The following is a 20894-nucleotide window of genomic DNA, read 5'->3' on the forward strand; positions in this document are numbered from 1 at the left end:
CTATACATACCCTCCAATCAGTAACAACTATGGTTGGAATGAGCTCATTGTTGTCATTTCAGATTACCGTCATTCCTCCTTTCTACGGCACCACTTGAATAGGACTTACCTGTTTGCTGTCTGAAATGGGGTAAATCATTATAGCTTCTAACATTTTCACTACTTCCTTCCGAAAAACTTCATTCATTGTTGGATTGAGCCTCCTTTGTGGTTGAGCTACTAACTTGAAATCATCCTCCATCATGATTTTGTGCATGCACTAGGAAGGACTGATTCCTTTTAAATATTTCAACGTCCAACCAATCGCCTGTTGGTGCTACTCCAAGATTTATATTAGTTTGTTTTCTTCCAAGGTGGAAAGCAAGCTGCTGATGATAATTGGTTTGTTGGAGTTTCCTTTTAAAAATGCATACTTTAAATGTGAAGGTAACTCCTTCAATTCTAGTTCTTGTTCTCTTTTATCATCTCCATCTTGGTTCATTTCAGGCTTTATTATCGAAGAAAGTTGATCATCAGAAAAATATCTGATCAGTGTTTCTTTTTCTTTGTCCTCTAGATTAAGTTCTTGCATCCCCTAAGAGTCATCAAGTTGAGTCTGTTCTGAGCAGATTTATTCAAAAATGTCAATTTGAAAACATTTCCCCTTATCTCTTGGGTGATGCATTGCTTTGAAATGTCAAACTGAATTTCATCATTTTCTACTCGAATTATCATTTTTCTATTTTCCATGTCTATCTCCATTTTTACTGTTCTCATGAATGGACGTCCCAGAATGAGTGGGATTAGCACATCTTCGGAGATGTTAATTATAGCAAAATCTATAGGAATTAGGAATTTATCCATTCTGACCAACACATCTTCTGCAACCCTTCCGGATATTTGATGGATCTGTCAGCAAGTTGCAGAGACATTGTAGTTGGTTTTAGCTGCAACCCTCCTATTCCCCTCATCATTGAAAGTGGCATTAGGCTAACACTTGCTCCAAGATCAACAAGTGTTTTGCCTATGGAAACTTCCCCAATTGTGACTGGAATAGTCACACTCCGTGGATCTTTTAACTTATGAGGGATGAAAGTTTGAAGGATTATGTTGTAGGTTGCATTGAGTTGGATAACTTCTTCTCCCGATGGCTCCTCTTCTTTGATAGCACTTCTTTCATGAACTTGGAATTGGTAGCCATTTGTTCCAAGGCTTCAGAGAATGGAATACTGATTTGTAATGATTTGAATATTTCCATAAACCGAGCAAACTACTCTTCCTTCTTGGTTTTTGATGGAGTTGTGGGATAGGGTATCTTTTTTTTGAACTAGCAGGTATTGTATTTCATCCTTTTGTCCCCCGCTAGTTTCTAGTACATCTATTTTTTTATGTACATTTTTTTTTCATTTTTTTCCATTTTCTTTTTCTTATTTGCTTTCTTTTTCTTTTTCAATAACCCCACCCACCGTTTTTCCACTTCTGGTTGTGATACTTCTACAATGCTCTAAAATAGCTGAATAATGTTCAACTATGCGTCTGATTTGATATCCCATATTCTTAATAGCATCGCTTGTGATTTGTTAATGCTTAATGGTTGTCTGCATGAATTGCTCTAGTATTTCCTCTAGTATATTTTAAGACCATTGAGATGCTGAGTTGGTATTGATGAGACAGACTGATTGTTGATTGGTGCAACCATGACACCAAAAGTGTTGTTCTTTCTCGAACAATTTTGGTAATTGTTGTAACTTTTGGTGTACTTTGTTGAGCTTATGTTGAAATTCCTTTATGAAAGTGTCTATTTCAATTTGGATGTTGATATGTTGATCCGTTTTCTTGAAATAAAGCAACAAAAAGGAAATCTGTTTATTTCCAAATAAAGATTAGTAAGAAAAAGAAAAAGGAAACCTGTCTATTTCAATCTGTTTAGTTTTTAAAAATTTTGTACTGATCAAATTGTTCTTAAACTGTAAAAATTGATTTTGATAAAAGTTCTCCAAACAGCATGTAATCTTCAATGAATTTTGTCATATAAGTATGGTTAATCGATTAACAGGAGTATAAAATGTATTTCTGTGAAAATTTAAATTATATTTCATCGATTAAGTAGTGACGTAATCAATTAATAGCAGTAGAAATTGCATTATTTCCTTTCTTTTTGCAATAAGCTTTCAAATATATCATTGCTTTTTTATCATTCCAAAAGGGAGAGACAAGTTATTGTTATATTTTGCAAGAGGAGAAAAGTTGAGGCTTACGCAAGCAAATGATAAATCAACCTATGCTAAAATTGAGGGGTAGGAAGAGGAAGAAATTCGCATCAACTTACAACAAGGAAAATTGCAAAGGATAGTTGATTGTCATCAAGAAGATCCAACAAAGGGTTGTCAGATTCAACAATTGTTTCTCATCGTTAAAAAGGGGGAGATTGTAAATAAAAGCATGCATCAATGAGCAGGTTGTATATGCAACCATGCATCACATAGATTTTGATGAAGACAAAGGTTGCTGAAGAAAAAGATAGAAGACAAAGTTCGATAAAGACAAAGATCGACAACAAAATTGAGGATAACGGTTCTATATCAAGGACAAGCTTGAAGGCATGAACAAATCAATGAACAACAAAGTCAAAAGTCAAGACTCATGTTCACTCAAGCTAATGCATTCAAGAAGATCTATTTGCTAAGTTTTTATCTATTTTCATTAGGTCTTGAGATGTTTGCTTAGCAAGAGTCTAGGCTTGGATGAACCTTAATGGAAGTCTCACAATCTAAAATCGATCATAACTGAAATGAGACTTACATGCATACATACATGATTTACATGCACATGCATAAATACATGATCATATGATTTTGATGCAATTAAAAGAGTTTTTAAAATCATACATCATTCAAAGTCATGCATCATATTTTTACAAATCATGTAGGAGGTTCATATCACATTGAAATATCTTTTTCGAAAACTGTTGAAAGAGTTTTCAAAGGTCGATACTATTACTGAGTGATTAGTCAAGTTTCTGATTGGTTTATTTAATGACGGATCGATTCTTTGCTCGTGATCTCGGCTGTGTTGGAATAAATTCCAACACTAGTATAATGGTTTCAAGAATGTTCCTTTAATCAAAATCTTAGCTTTATTTAATTATTAACAATATATGCCATCTCGGCTTTGTTGGAATAAATTCCAATGCCGACATAATGGTATGAATTTAGCAATTTAACACAAATGATAATGAGTGATATTTATTTTCGTTTTCCTTTATTAAGTAAACTACTTCCTTATGGAAGGTTGGTAAAGAACAAATAAATAAAGCAATAAAATTATAATTTAACCATATCACTTCTTTTGAAGGGTTGGTATAAAGAATAAAGAATAAAGCATAAAAAAATGTTAGTTGCGGAAATGTAAATGACAGAAAATAAATGTTAGTTGTGGAAAGTAAATGACAGAAAGTAAAAGTTAGTAGTTAGATCACTGATTATAACTGTGTATTTTACATTTTCACAAAGATACAATTTATGAATTAAATTGCACTTTGATTCAAGGTTTCTTTTTTTGTCAACAACTAAAATTTATAACTTAACACTTTACTATTTTACATTTGCATATCTTTCAAGATTCAATTGTATTATAGTATAGGGTTATGTAGAACAAAGGAAATTTATTAAAAGAAGAAAATCATATAGACATATTATAGCAAAAATAATGATTAAACACTTTTTGATGATTTTGTGTTGTGTTGCATAAAAATTTAGAAGGAAAACATAAACTAATATTCACAAATTCTTAATGAGAAAATTGGTTTGAAATATGGAATTATTTCTAAACTCCAAATGGTTTTGAAAAACATTAACAAGTCATGTGATATATGTGAACACTCAATTTTGTCCGGCTCATTTACAAAAATATAAAAGAAATTCAAAAACCACAAAAAAAATTTGAAAAGTGCATTTTAGATGTCCCAAAAATAGTTTTATCTTCAATTATTTAATTACCATCTATTCCAAATTCAATTAGTAGTTTCAATTTCAAGAAAAACACATTTACTTATATGATTCTTATCGCAATTATAAAGATCCGTTTACAAACTTATAAGCAATGAACAGGTAACATAAAGAAAGTGGAAAGTTTCAAACTTTCTATCTGTCATCACTTCAACGTGTAGTATGGTCATGTTTGCTTTCATAATAAGATTTAAATCTCATATAAGAAGTAACTGTCCATGCATTAAATTCATCTTCTTACATAGTTTCTTTCTTTAACCCACCAATGATTTCCTACTTTTTACTTCATTTTTCCTCATTGAATCTTCTGTAACCCTCTACTTTATTCCATATGTTTTTTATTTCCATGAAAACTGAAACAATCCAATCTAATTCAAGAGACATTATTACACATAAGAGTAAGCTCTTCACCACCCAATTTTATTCTATTACGGAGCCACTTTTAATATTATTGTATCCGTTATATACTTCACTAATAGCTATAAAGAGCAGAGGAAAATGAGGTGACATGGGTTTATTTTTCTACACTATCCTCATCCTCCAACCACCAACAATCTCTTTACATTCAACGTCCATCAAAAATTTTATTGCTCAATTCAAAAATACCAATATAAAAGAGAACAAGTAAAAAAGCAAAAGTGATTATCTGCTCTCCCTTTAGTTGTTCTTAAACACAACTCCTAAATATACATAAACTCATTGATCACTCTTCTTCTTCTTCTTATTTAGCCTTGTATCCTTTCTTCTCCCCCTGGCTCCTCAAACACTACCTTATCAAATAGGTTGCTTGCACAAATAAACTAAAAATATTCCGTAGGAAAGTCACTTTCACCATGTCCATAACAAGCTAGTCTTCATCTTCCTTAACCTATAAAGAGAGACCATTCAGTAATGTGATTTTATGCTATCGCTACAAAGAGAACAAGCTATCTATCGGAAGCATCATATAAACAACATAGCTACGCATACATAGCCACAAGAGAAATCAGCCAAGAGATAGTGCAGTAAGGCATCCAGAAACAGGAAAGCAGAAACGAGATTGCAACTAAACATAAGACATCATACATCATAGCAAGAGACCACACTCATCAGGAATAAAACGGAAGAAGCATAACTCAGGTAAGCACTTAAGCCATAAAAAATTCTATGAACGTTCCTTGGTTTATATGGCTTATGCATTAGACTTATAAGATTATTTCGTAACCATTGCTAATTAGTCATCACACAGAAATACATATACATATATTGGAATGTAAAAAGCATAATTGAACTTTGTTTTAGTCTATATATGTCTCCGAGAATTGATGTCATTAATATGATTATGCAAAATTCTAATAGAAAAATGGATTATTCCCTTATCATTAATCTGGAACCCAGTGAGCCTCACCCAAAAGACAGGGGTTCAAAAAGAAAAAAGAAAGTAATTACCCCTCCCCTAATCTGCTGTGAGAGGACGCCGTGGTTTAATCGATGTGGCACGTATCCTCAATGCTCTTCAATCTGTTTTGGTTCGGCCTTTAATGGCTATGGGTTATCGTTCTGAAAAGATAAATTGAGACTATATGAGTTCACGAAATCAAGAAAACCGAGAACCAAGTAAAAGGTAATAAGTTGACAAAAAATAATAAAGTGAGGAGTATCCGATCCGGGATCACCGTAACCCATCGGAGAGAGCTTTTGTGAACCACCCGAGTCAAGTTCGGGGTAGTGACAGTGAGACCATATCATTACCAAGAGGCCTTAGAGGATAGACATTATTGTCTTCCTCCACCAATTTAAAGCTGACATCGAAGAGGTAAAGATGGAGTTAGGAATTTCGATTCCCTTTGTTGCGAGAGAAAAAGGAAGGGAATAGCATGCGAGGCGGCATCACCGAACCATCACCGTCTCACATTCACCGCACTACTACCGTGAACCACCTTGGTCGTGATTGTTGTTCATCACCGCTGGCGGACAAAGGTCAGCCACCATCGCTTCCCCGTCGTGCCCTCCTTTGCCACCATCACGAATCACACCCGCTTGGTCCTAGCCACGAACGGTGCTCTTTACCGCCGCTGCCATTGAAGGAGGAGAAATTTGGGAATTAGGGATTTCAATCCCATTTTTCCTTCCAACTCATGTTTCTGCGTGAAGCCATGAGGGAAATTACCCTTAATTACTTTCCCTTCCAATTTGTTGCCTTGCCTGATTTCATTTTATTCTTTGGTTTATCTATGCCAACACTAATAATTGTAGGAAATTTTAGTTAAATGGAAATAGTTAGTATATGTTATATCTTATAATTATCTATTAATATATGTATACTTTAATCTAAATTATACTAACGTTTGAGAAAAGATAATAACTACCAATAATAACAAGAATTAGAACATTTTACTATGACAACAAAGATTATTAATAGAATCACATGAAATTTCTTATAAATACTTTTGATATAATTTTGGGAGTTAATCAAAGATGGAGAGAAGGTCGATCCGGAAGCCTCTTTCTTTTCAAATCATCTTCGAAAGGTCGCGCTACGCCGCTTCTTTTCAATCGATTAAATCTCAAAATCGATTAAACTTTAATTTTTAAATTAAAATAACAAAAATTAACCAAACAAAAACTTTTTTTTCAATAATAAACAAAACTTGCAAAATGAATATTTTTGACTAAAAATATATTTTCTTTAATTAAAATACCCTCAACCAATAAACATTTTTCTACTAAAAGAACTACGTAAGCCTTAATTCCCTTAAAAGGGATACGTAGGACCAGGATCAACCTTGTCAGACATAATAATAAAAAGCTATTTTTTTCTTAATAATTGATTAATTGGTCATAAAATTTAATAATAATGATAATAATAATAAAGTCATATATTTTAATGAAGGGTACCGCATAAGGCGGGCGGGTAGGGTGCTAATACCTTCCTTACCTGTAACTGACTCCCGAACCTGGATATCAAAAATCCAAAAGCCCAAGGTAATTGGGCTTAAAAGATTTTTCTACATTTTTAACTATAAAATGTAGTGGCGACTCTAAACAAAGTCGTGCAGCCGAAAATTGAGGTGCACAATATACTTTTGGTTAATTTCACACATCATTTCTAAATCCTTCATCTAGTGTCCTAGAATGATAAGATGATTTTCAAAACTTATGAAATACGCTAAATGATAGTCAAGTGCCACTCGTCGGAGTAGGTTGTCATACCATACTTTAGGCTCCATTAACATCATTTAGCCTTGAACATAAGTTGCTTAAAATAGATGCTTGATGTTGTAGGCAAACTAAGGTGTAGGTTATACTTTTTAGTTCACTTGTCAACACTTTAAGAAGAAGCATTTTTTATCTTTACATCAAGTTTTAGGTGATCATGCTAAAACCGCATTAAGAACTTCATAAAGAATTAAAACTTAACTAAAAAGTAATAACTTGAATGTATTGATTTCAAAAGATAATACAAAAGAAGAGAAGAAATAACATTACACCATAATCCAAGTCAATGTTTAGGAGCTTGAGCTATCTCTCCAAGGATGAGATGCTTTTGGAACCAAATGAGATTACAAAATCATACTTTTGTATCACATTTGCCATCTTCTTTCTCCTCTTGAATTCTAAGTAAAATTTACAAGGAATTACTTAGAACAAGCTTTAGAGCTGAGGCTACAAAATCTAAAGACAATAAGTAAGAATGAAGTGATTTTCAAGGGTCAGTGTCTCCTTTAAATGGATGGAATAGGGTCTTATTTATAGGCAAACCAGGGCACCACCTGTCTCACCTGCTTCACCACGCCAGGCGCACCAAACCCTTCAGCATGGGTTTTGTCCATGACCAAGCAACTTAGTCAGTTGCTTGGTGTTGACTCACCAAAGCTAGTTGTGAGCTACTTGACCATGCTATTATGGGATACTCTAAAAAATGCTCAGGGGGGCATGTCAAGTGAGGTCATGCATGATATCAAGTTTGCTTGGTGGCTAAGTCAAGTTGACCCTTTGCTGGGTCCAGCCCGCCTGGCTGCTTATGTGGCCAGACTGAGTTGCTTGCTTCAGCATGTTGGCTTGTGCCAGGCTGGAGTCTGACCATGTAAAGCTTGTGCTTGACTGAGCCAAGTTCGTGTCAGGTCAGCTAGTCGGTGCAATATGTCCACGCCAGGCTGATTAGTGAGCATCTTCATGTGTGCATCAAAATGGCCTATGTGGACACCTCCTTGCTTGACTATATATTTTTTTGATTATTTTTCTTCTTCTTCATTTTTCCTAGAAACTTTGCACAAAGATTTGAAAACAAGGTGGTCAAATATATAAGATCAAAATGTGACAATTTATTTAAAAAGTATTGGATTAAATTGGTTTTGCATGATTTGCATAGGATAAATGTCATGAAAAGTGTATGAAAATTAGGTATTTTTGGCACTTATCAAATCCCCCCAACTTAAGACTTTGTTTGTCCTCAAACAATAGTAAAGCATATCCGAATTACATTGGCTAATGTTTATGATTAGATTGACATGATTTCAAAATTTTGCTTAAGCATGCTCAAAACTTTTAATGAGATTTTTCAAGATTTGTGAAATTCACACATAATGCTTCACATTAATTTTTCATGCTTATGTTCATCGAAAAATGTGTAAAAAAATTAAAGCAAATAATTTTCAATCAAAAAAAGTGTTCTGTTGTGCACACAAGTTCAAAGTTAGAAGTTTTCAAGGGAAGTAAGTGTATCACTCGATATTCAAACATTTGCATATAGTAATTTGAACTTCGTTTTCGTCTTACCTATTCTCTTAAATTTCATATTCAATCAACAATCACAAAGGACTTGTTTTTGGTTGTAATGAGGCTTGACTTGAAAAAAATCATGGTTTTTCTTGGATAAGCAAATTTGTTTCAAGAGAGAAAAAATTGAGAAAAAAAAATTCTATAAAGCACTTTTACTCCCCTTTTTCAATAATTTCCTTCTCAAACCTGTTAGCTTTCGAACCTTGGCTATTTTTGGCTTTTCTTTACTTGTATTTTTCAATATCTTTTTGTTTTTTTTCTATTTTTAGCAACTTTGGTTGCTTTTGTAAATAGATTGAAAATTTTCATTTTCACTTTTTCTTATTTCAAGAAGCCAAGCCTACCATTTTCCCTCCAACTTATTCTTTTTCAAACAATTTAAAATTTTATGCTCTCTTTGTTCATGGGTTTGTTTGAAAATTTTAATTCACTTTGTTTGACTCAAAGGGGCTTATCAAACGATAATCCTATTTTTGGTTAGACTTTTTGGTTCAACTAATGAATAAACATGTCCTGATCCGTTCCTGTCAATCTTATGCACTTAAGAGAACTAAAGACTCAAACAAGTTTAATTAGACAAAACAAATGTTGATTTCACTCTTTTTCACATGTGTTTGCCTCACTCCCTCACTTGGTTTGGGTTTACACTTTTGTTTTGAAAAATTGTTTGCAAAAACCATGTTACATGAATTTTGAATTCCATTTGCATAAAAAAAATTTGTAATGACATTATCTGATTTTTCACAAAAACGTTTAAGGCTTATATCTCATTTTTCTCAATGAAAGCTTAAAAATATGCCTTACAATTTTTTCTAATCATGCAATCTTTGCCAATTTATTTCATTTAGCCAATTTGATTCGGTTTTTGAAAAAAAAAATTAGTTTTTACGGACAAACAAATTACTTCTTAAATAAATATTCTAACGAAAATTATAATTTTCATATATTCATCAACCATGTTCCCTTCTTTAAATGATGGCTTGTCCTCAAGCCAATGAAAAAATTGGTTTTTGGAGAGGAGATGTTTGATGAATATGGAAAATTATTAACAAACATAACTATACAAGAAAATTTGTAAACAAATTAAATCACAAAACAAAATTCAAACTAAATTTAAAAACAAGGAAGTAAACAACTCACCTACCACTGGGTTGCCTCCCAGTAAGCGCTCGTTTAACGTCAATAGGTTGACACTTGTTTCAGCCGTAAAGGTTATTCGGATGCAATTCCATTGATGGAGCCGGATTCATCACTCAAGTATGGTTTTAACCTCTGTCCATTCACTGTCCAAGTCGTTTGAGACTTTGGATCTTCCAATTCGACTGCTCCATATTCTTTAACATATTTTATCACAAATGGTCCTGGCCATCTAGTCTTGAATTTTCCTGGAAGCAGTTTCAATCTTGAATTGAACAAAACTACCTTTTGACCTTTATATAAATCTTTTCTTCGAATTTTGGAGTCATGGTACTTTTTGGCCTTTCCCTTATACAATCTTGAAGATTCATAAGCTTGGAGCCTCATTTCCTCTAATTGATGTAATTGATTCTTTCGTTTTGTTCCTACATCATTCAAATCAAAATTTAAAAACGTAAGTGCCCAATAGGCTTTATGCTCCAATTCAACTCGTAAATGACAAGCTTTGCCATAAACTAGTTGGTATGGAGTTTGGCCTATTGGTGATTTAAATGCAGTTCTTGATGCCCATAAAGTATCATCCAACTTTTGTGACCAATCTTTCCTTGAGGAAGATACTGTCTTTTCTAAAATTATTTTCAATTCTCTGGTGGATTGACTTTGAATGTAATGCTCATATTTCTAATACTATGCAAGGATTCTTTATGACCCAAACTAGAAGAAGAAAAGAAAAATTTGTTTGTATGGGATATAGAGTGAATGTTCTAGTGGAAGCTATCAGAACTTATCATTTAATCATTGACACTAGACATCATTTAGATTTATTTGAAACCCTTATGTATTTAATATATTTACGAATTTGGTTTCTTTATCTAAACTTGATGTTGATGGATACTCTTTTAAGTATGGTAATGAATGTTTCAATTTATATAAATTTACTCATTTGCTTTGCAAAGGTATATTATGTGATTGATTGTACAAGTTAAATCTTGAAAATCTTTTTTCTAAAATAGTTTTAACCTTGTATCATAATGTTGGAATTAATTATGGCTTAATTGATGAACGTTCTACGTACTTGTGGCATAAATGTTTGGGACATATATCCAAAGAAAGAATAAAAGGATTAGTAAACAATGAAATCGTTCTAGAATTTAGATTTTACTAATCTTGAAATAATACACACAAAATTTTGTGGACCTTTTCATGTTAATAGTTTGAATAAGGAAAATACTTCATTACCTTCATTGATAATTATTAACGTTATGGTTATATCTATTTATTGCATGATAAATCTCAAGCGGTAAAAGCCTTAGAGATTTATATTACTGAAGTTGAAAGGCAATTAGACAAAAAGGTGAAAATTGTCAGGTCTGATAGAGGTGGTGAGAATTATGGAATATGTGATGAAAGTGGACAACATCCAGGTCCATTTGCTAAAGTCCTTGAAAGTCGTGGCATATGTACTCAATACACAATGCTAGGTACACCACAACAAAATGGTGTATCAGAAAGGGATAATGGAACATTATTGAATATGGTTAGGAGTATGTTGAGTAATTCATCTTTACCCATTTCATTGTGGACTTATGCTTTAAAGACCGCCATGTATTAACTAAAGAGGGTTCCTAATAAGCCATTTCCAAAGACTCCTTTTGAATTGTGGATAGGAAGGAAACCTAGTTTGAGGCATCTACATGATTGGGGATGCCCGACGGAAATTAGAATTTATAATCCACAAGAAAAGAAACAAGATGCTAGAACAACCAGTGGTTATTTCATTAGTTAGCCAAAAAAATCACAGGGTTGTAGATTTTATTGTCCAAACCATACTACAAGAATTGTTGAAAACGGGAATGCTAGGTTCACTGAGAATGATGGAGTTAGTGGGAGTAAAACACCACATGAAGTGGAAATTCAAGAAATGAGGGTACAAGTTTCATTTACTTGTGTCTCTAATAATGTTGTTCCTTAAATTATTGAACTGATTAGTAATGATGGAGAACAATAAAATGATTACATTACTCAAAATGAAGTGGATTAACCTATAGTAGAAGAACCACAAGAGATAACATTAACAAGATCTCAAAGAGAAAGATGATCAGTTATTCCTGACGATTATGTTGTTTACCTACACGATTCAGAAGGTGACAAAGGAATTAAGACTGACCCAATTAAGTTTTCACAATCCATGGATAATGATAATACTGATAAATGGTTAAATGCTATGAAAGAGTGATAAGTGCCAAAAATGCCTAATTTTCATACACTTTTTATGACACTTATCCTTGGCAAAATTGAGAAAACCAACTTAATTCAACACCTTTTGGATAAAATATCACAAACCTTGTATATATGCTTTGTGTATTTCTTTTCTACTTTATCTTTTAGGATTTAGGTAAAAAAAGAGATGAAACATTTAAGTGCAAGCAAAGTGCTCAAAAAAGGCCAAAATGATTGATACATGACATGCTCAAGCTTGGCGTGGCAAGTTGTGTGCTTAGCCTTAACCATGACTCAAGAAAACCTGGCCTATTGGAAAGCATGAAGTAAACATGAAGCTTCTCACTAAGCAACTTAGCTTGGACCAAATGCACACCCAGCTTGACCTGGACACCAACTAAGCACGGTTAGACTCAACCTGGCACGATCAGACTCAACTAGGCGCGGTCAGAACACAAGCTTGGCACAAGCCACCACACGTATGGCACACACTAAGTGCTCATTGAGCAACTTAGCATGGCACCTAGAGCGCCCAGCTTGGAACCACACACTTGGCCAGATCGACAAGCACCAAGCCACATCAACATCAAGCACGGTCAAAGCTGCTCAAGCAGGCAGCTCAGTGGTGCTAGATAGGAGCTTGGCAGTGTGCACTCTGAAAGTTGGCCAAGTTGGCTTGACACCCAAGCATGCTTACCTCATGCATGACCGCACTCTAAGTAGCCTCCTTAGGCTTTTCAGAAGTAGCTCACTATAGTTGGGCCAAATAGCTCACCATAGCTTGGGTGACTCAGCCCCAAACAGGTGACTAAGCTGCTTGGCCAAGTGACCAAATCCAAAATGCTTCTTTTTAAAGTCTTGACAAATGAACTAAAAAGTAGGAATAAACCTTAGTTCATTTTTCAACTCAAAGCATCCAAGAGAATATCTGCATATTAGTTGTTGATGTTTACTTGTTAGAATGTTAAAATTTCTTGTGGTTCGACATAACCCTATACTATACTGCAATTGAATCTTGAAAGAGATACAAATGTAAAATAGTAAAGTTTTATCAAATAAATTTTATTTGTTGATAAAGAAAGAAACCTTGAATGAAAGTGCAATTTAATTCATAACTTGTATATTTGTGAAAAAGAAAAATACACAATCACAATGAGTGATCTAAATACTAACTTTTACCTTTTGTCATTTACATTTTCGCAACTAACATTTACTTTCTGTCATTTAAATTCTGCAACTAACATTTATTTATTGCTTTATTCATTTATTCTTTATTCTTTACCAATCTTCCATAAGCAAGTAGGTTGGTTAATAAAAGGAACGAAAATAAATGTGACTCATTATCACTTGTGTTAATTTTCTATATTCATACCAAGAAACTGGTGTTGGAATTATTCAACAAAACCGAGATGGTATGAAGTTGTTAATAATTCAATAAAGCTAAGTTTTTGATAAAATGGAATATTCTTGAAACCATTATGTCGGCATTGGAAATTCTTTCCAACAAAGCCGAGATGATGAGCAAAGAATAAACCATTCATTAAATAAATCGATCGAAAACTGTCTCACGCTAAAAAAACTCTTTCAACAAATTGGCGTCGCTGCTGGGGAATTGCTAAATAATAGAAATTATTATTTACTATGCTATATTATTAATAATCTTGTACAAAAAATATTTTTCTTCACTTTTCGTATAAATTAATTTGAATTTGGATAAACAATGTAAAAAATTTCTTTAAATTATAAATATTGTCTATTCTTAATCACTAACCTTCTTGTGGAAAAACAAAGACATTTCCTTTGGTGCATGCATTGCAGGAATAAATAGGTAGACTTTTCTTTTGATCCAGAACTTGAACAAACTTTACGAAAGAAAAAGAAAGCGCAGAGGAAAGCCAAGAAAAAATCAGAATCAATGGCCAATAATCAACAGACCGCTGAAGGACCAAGGGCAGAGAACCAGCCAAATGTTGGTGGATTGGTACAGCTGATGTACGCCAATCCATTTTCTAGCATGGAGCATGAAGATCCATACAACCATCTCACAAAATTTTACTAGTTGGTTGGTACTGCTGAAATATCAGAAACAAAAGAAGAAATTAGTTTTCTATTTTCCTTTAACTGTGATTGGGAAAGCTAAGGAATTGTTTCTGGATCTGCCTCCACGTATTCAGAATAACTGGAACCGGGTGGAGGAGAAATTTATGAGCAGGTACATTCCACAAGGAAAGTTTATGGATCTAAAGACAACTACATCCACAATTGTTCAGCCTGTTGGGGAAAGTCTTTGCGAATCTTGGGATAGATTCAAATCTAGGCTAAGAAAGTACTTGAACCATGGATTTTATGTTCAAACTCAAATCCATATCTTCATCAATGGATTACAAAAAAAGCACAAATGGGTTCTAAGTACAACTACTAGCGGACAACTATTGACAAAACCTCTGCAAGAAGTCATTGATATAATTGAATCCATGACATGAAATGACCAGAAAAGTCAACATCAGAGAGGACCACCACCAAGGAGAGGTGGAATTCTCGAATTGAGCTTAACGGATGCTATGTTGGCTCAACACAAACTGCTTCAACAACAACTAGATGAAGTGAACCAAAAGCTTAATGATCTTCCTAGACAATTATGACAATCTTCGAAGAAGCAAGTTTACAGGTGTGACAAATATGCTGATGATCATGAAGCATGCCATTGTCAAAATGAGGAATTCCACTTTGTAGGAAATCCCCAAAGACAGAACTTTCAAAATAATTACCCTCGAGGGGATATTAATCAATTTCAGGGGAATCAGCCTTGGAGGCAAGGCAATCCTAAAAAACTGTCATCACAATTCTACCCGAGGAAGAATCAGTACCAACACCCAACACGTGACGAAAATGTTAAACTAGAGGACACACTGAATCAATTTATGCAAATAACAATGTCCAACCAGAAAAACACTAATGCATCTCTGCCGAATATGGAAATTCAAATCGGGCAGCTAGCCAAACAAATAGCTGAAAATCAGAAATCAACATTTTCAGCTAATACAAAAGTCAATCTCTGGGAGCACTACAATGTTGTCCTAAGGGGTGAACCAAACTCATCTGAGCAGTAGAGAGAATATGGTGAATTCTGGTTATGTAGGTAACCTGCATCAAGCTATTGACGTTAAACGAGCGCTTGTTGGGAGGCAACCCAATACATTTTGAATATATACTATGTTTTTCCCTTAATTTTATTCTTCTATATTTTTTTTATTTTATGACAAAAAGAAGAACTATTTTTATCATCAAAGTAAAAATTAAATATTTCTTTGAAAATAAAAATTTTGAGTTTTAGAAAATAAATCCGAAAATTTTCAAATAAGAATGGGAAAATATAAAAATTCAAGAATGGGTTATTGATCCAAGCCATAATCTTGCAAAAATTCAAAAAGGGCCCAAACCAAGGACAAGTCATGGCCATGACTCAATCAAATTCGGTCAAGCCTTCACCATAGACCCACCGCCCAGCGTGGGTGACCTGGCGCTCAGCGCCTAGCTGACGCAAGCCATGTGGCCAAGGGGACAAAAATCCACTCAAAAGAGGATTTTCCTTATCCTCTTATCTCTTGAATAAATCAACTTTTGCCCAAGACTTCCACTCTTTTTAAACCCCTCAAAGCTTTGATTTTGAAAGAACCAAGTCATTTTCAAAATCAAAAAGCTTTTATTTTGCCTAAAAGCTCTCAAGTTCTTCATCATCATGTAAGTATCTTATTTCTCTTTACTTTTTCATTATTGTTTCTTCTTTTTGAAACTTATTATTTGGGAATATGTTTTTAAGTACAGATGAAATTGATTTTTACGGAAACCCAACACAAAAAATTTCAAATAGTCATCTTTTTTAGTTCAAAAGTTGTTGAGATGTGTATATGCTTGTTGTTGAATATGTTGGAACTTTAATACATGTATTTGTTCATGATTAAAACAAAATAAAAATTTATTGACACACCTCATCCTCACACCTTCAAATGATAGAAATGTAGATCATGAAAAACAAAAAATACAAAAAAACTTTCTATCATAGTGTTTTTGGTTGAAACATGTATCTTTAGACCAACATGCCTTTCAAAACTTTTATGAAAATAGATTGTGATGAAAAGGGGGCTGTTTTGGTTAAATGAAAATATTTTCAAAAAAATTTCAACCAAAAATAATGAGATATTTTGGAAACATGAGCAAAATTTCAAAGTCATGAATTTCTTTGCAAAAATTCACAAAAATAAGAACACTTTGAAATATCATGTTGGTCGAATAATATAGATGATTATTGCCATGAAACTTGTTCAAAAATGGAAACATCATTGAATACCCAAACTTGACTACTTTTTTGAAACTTGTGCATTTTTGAATGAGGCATCACATTTTTTCCAAATACTTTGTGAAACCCCTAAGAAATTCGGCCATGAATGAAAATGTTTAAATTAGGTAGTTCTCAAAGTAACAAATTTAAAGAAAAAATGTAAAACTAAGTTTGATGCTCTAAACAATTTCCAATCTTGATTTTAATGACTATCTCCTCGGTTTGGAAAAAATATTTTGTTGGAATTATAAATTTTGTAGGAGTTCATCAAGGAGAGGAAAGGAATTCACTAATGAGGAAAAGAGCACCAAATTTGCTTCAAAATAATTCAAGAAAAAGTTCAAGGAAATAATATGCACAAATGTAGGAATACACCTTAGTTCATTTGCCAACTCAAAGCAGCCATTTTAAGCAACTTGTAATCAAGGCTAATCAATGTTTACGGAGCCTGAAATAAGGTGTGGCAACTTATTTCGTCGAGTGACAGTTTTCTATTGATTAGTGTATTTTACGAGGTTTGAAAATCACCTTTTCTCGCCGGGGGACTAGAGGAATAACCAAAGTATAACACATAACTTTCATAAACATTTTTCATAGAAACATGTTAAGAAATATTTTCATCGTTCAAACTAAATTTTCTCCTCACGAATTTGGGCATATTAGTTGTTTATGTTTACTTGTTAGAATGTTAAAATTTCATAAACCAAACCAAAAATATTTTCAAACTTTATTAGTAATATAACAAGTTTATAATAATGTTCTATTAGGGAATTCCTTGTGGTTCGACATAACCCTATACTATACTACAATTGAATCTTGAAAGAGATACAAATGTAAAATATGTGAAGAAGATTTGCCTCCTGACCTTGACACGGCTTTGATGAAGACACCAACATCACATAAAAGAAGAAAATGAAGAATACTTATGAAGACAAGGCTTCAAGAACTTAGAATCTAAGTCTTTAGGTACTTCTATCCTTATACTCTAAATATACAATTATTAGTAATGCTCAAAAGTATTTTAGAAAGAAAATTGATAAACATAAGTATAAATGACAACAATTTTCAAATACTATGTAACAGGTTACTAGATCTAAGTAAGAGGTTACCGTGACTAATTAACAGGTTACCAGAACTAAGTAACAGGTTACATGAGTGAGAAATAAGTTATCCAACAAAAATTTATCAGGGTAATCGATTATACCTTTTGAATAACCGATTACACAATAGGATAAACAATTACTCTATTGGACAGAATAGTTCGGTAATCGATTACACCTTTTAAATAATCGATTAAAACCAATGAAAATCAATTTCTCAGTTGGACATAATGTTTGGATAATCAATTACATTGATTAGGAAATCCATTACTGAGAACTGTTGCACTAGTCTTCATATTCTAACTACACGGCTTTCAACCCAATCGAAATGGTTGCATTCCAATCAATTCCTACCATTTTGTATAGGTTTTTTGGCTAATTGGAAAGTTTATATAAAGGCAATGAAACTCATAATTCACAACATATAACTCACTTACATAATCTATACTTTTCTGAAATACATGCTCTACACTTCTTGCAACTTGTTCATAACTTTCAGAACATATTTTCTGAAGTTGCCTAAAATATTGTTTCAAGTTATTCAAACCTTCTGATCATTAGTACTAAAGTCTACAAAAGAGTTATTGGATTGCAAGAGTTTATATTGTCAATCTTGTAAAGGCAATCCTTGCCCTAGTTAAAGTTTTCATCATTCAATTTGTTGAATTACCTTCTTTCACAAGGGTGTGATAAAGAAAGGGGATAGATTCACTTGGAAAGGATGTTTTCCAAACAGTGATATAGATATTAGAGAAAAGTAAGGTACAAGGAAATCTCGGGGTGAGAAATTGTAATTGCTACTCTTAATATCTAGTGAAGAAATCTCTTGTGTTGCAAGAGTACTAGACATAGCCTTCGGTGGACAAGAAGTGAACCAATATAAAATCTCTGTGTACTCTCTTCTCCCTTAACTCCTTAAATTTACTTGATATTTTCTGCATAACTTTTCTACTGCTATTATCTCTTGAGTTTTGCAAAAAAATTTGTCATAGTTTTTAAACAACTAATTCACCCTCCTCGTAGTGGGCATCTCTATCCTACAATTGGCACCAGAGCTTTTTTGAGTAAGTTATTCTTAAATATGATCTTGAATCTAAGATGGCCACAAGATCATTTCTCGAAGAAGGTTCCAACATAAATCGCCCTCCATGTTTTATTGGAGAATGTTATGACTATTGGATAATCAGAATGAGAATCTTTATAACATCTCAAGATCTGGACATCTGGAATGTGATTGAGGAAGGACCTTATGAACCATTCACTATAATTAATGGTATAAAGGAAGTGAAGCCAAAATCCTCATGGAATGATGAAGACAAAAAGAAGGTGCAATACAATATCAAGGCAAATAACATCCTCACATCAGCACTTGGCATTGATGAATTCTTGAGAGAGTAAAAAATTGCAAATATGCTAAATAAATGTGTGATACTCTAGAGATTACACATGAAGGAACTGAGGATATCAAAGGTAGAGACTTAACACTCTCTCCCAGGAATATGAAATGTTGTATGAAGCCTGAAGAGAAAATACTAGATTTACAAAAGAGATTTACTCACCTTACAAATCATCTTAATGCACTTGGAAAAACTTTATCAAATAGTGACTTGAACTTAAAAGTTCTAAGATCACTCACCAGAACATGGCCACCAAAAGTTACAGCCATTTCTGAGAAGAAAATTTATCAAAAATGTCCTTGGCTGTTTTATTTGGTAAGTTGCAGGAACATGAATTGGAACTCAACCAACTTGACTACCATGAAGAGCTAGAAAAGAAGAAGAAGAATAATATATCTCTAAAAGCAAAGGCAGACAAATATTTCATCAATATATGAATCAGAAAAGGAAGAGATGGAAGACATGATTCTTTTTGTAAAGAAGTTCAATAAGTTTCTTAAAAGGAACAAAGGCGCTAAAATTAGACAACTGAAGAAATTTACCAATAACAATGACGCCTCCACTTCAAACCAAAACTTCACAAGCTTTGAATGTGGTAAGTCTGGTCATATAAAGATGGATTGTCCAAACCTGAAAAAGAATGCCTTCAAAGGCAAGAATGAAATGAGGACTGGATGAAGAGCCTACATCGCTTGGGAACACAATGATACCAATTCTGCCTCTGGACCAGAAAATGAAGAACAAGTACATCTCTTACTAATAGCATCTCATCATTATGATGATGAAGAGGTAAATGAAAATAACTTATTTTCTTCTTCTGAATTGCAACTTGCCTTTAATGATTTACATGATGAATACGTCAAACTCACCAAACTATTTTTAAAACAAAAAACCGAGTTAGGAGTATTCAGGAATAAACCATTACAAAATTGCATTACTCTTGAAAAGAAAGTTTCAACATTAAGTCTTGAACTTAATAAGATAAACAAGAGTAACAAAAATCTGGACAAAATTATTAAAGAGCAAACACATTTTACAGACCGAAAAGGTCTTGGCTATTCAAACAACTAAGTTTCTAAGAAATAAAATGTCTCAACAAAGATAAATTTTCAAAAACAAAGTATCCATTCATTTAATTGTAACAATAATAAATCTAGGATACATAAGCATCATCCCATATGCGCTTATTATAAGAATCATGGGCATACACTAAACACTTGCATGATTAGAAAACATGGAGTGCCCTTAGGTCATTATAGATGGGTTGATAAAGGTGCTAACCATGTAGGACCCAAAGAAAATTGGGTACCAAATATCACTTAACCTATTTTGTAGGAAATTTTGAGAGCCGCCTGCAATCTATGGTACATGGACAACAACTGCTCAAAGCACATTACAAGCGACAAAGTTAAGTTCTCTGTCCTTACTCCAAGGGACAAAGGCTATATCACTTAACCTATTTTATCTTGGTTCGTTTGCGGTCCACTGCAAACTACATCCAGGCCTCCCCTTCTGGATCAGGGAGATTTTCTTCCTTCACAATATTGAAAAATGGATACAAATACCAATTCAATTACAAGCACATAGGACGCTCCCTTTTTGAAATCTAGGATCTCTAAATCCTTGGTTTGACTCTACCCTTCGCCTCTTGAGAAAACCTTTCTCGCGAACTAGCCCCAGCCAAGATTCTTATCCTCAAATCAAGACCTCCTAGCCTTGGTGAAGAAACTCAATCTCTATGGTGATCTCACACCAAGAGACAAATCCAGACTACACAAAAAAACGTTAAACAACATGGTATTGAAAGTGAGCATGTCAAGAGGAACACTTTGGAAAGCTCTCTTTATATGTCATGGTTTTGATGAGGACAACTTGTGTTGATAAGAGCTTGAAGATCACCAACAAATCAACGTGCTTAAGTCTTTTATTTGGTACTAGGCTTAGACTAGATTCT

At 33.4% G+C, this 20894-nt stretch overlaps 1 long non-coding RNA gene across 1 annotated transcript; it reads right to left on the reverse strand.

Moving 5' to 3' along the window:
- Positions 1-4617: 4617 nt before the first annotated feature.
- LOC109341081 lies at positions 4618-6154 on the reverse strand. The gene is made up of 2 exons (XR_002106888.1): positions 5415-6154; positions 4618-4854 (listed from the first exon to the last, which is right to left on the reverse strand). It is a non-coding gene; the product is annotated as an uncharacterized LOC109341081 (long non-coding RNA).
- Between the last annotated feature and the right edge of the window lie 14740 nt (positions 6155-20894).

This window comes from Lupinus angustifolius, unplaced genomic scaffold, assembly GCF_001865875.1.
Source record: "Lupinus angustifolius cultivar Tanjil unplaced genomic scaffold, LupAngTanjil_v1.0 Scaffold_359, whole genome shotgun sequence".
Taxonomy (NCBI): Eukaryota; Viridiplantae; Streptophyta; class Magnoliopsida; order Fabales; family Fabaceae; genus Lupinus; species Lupinus angustifolius.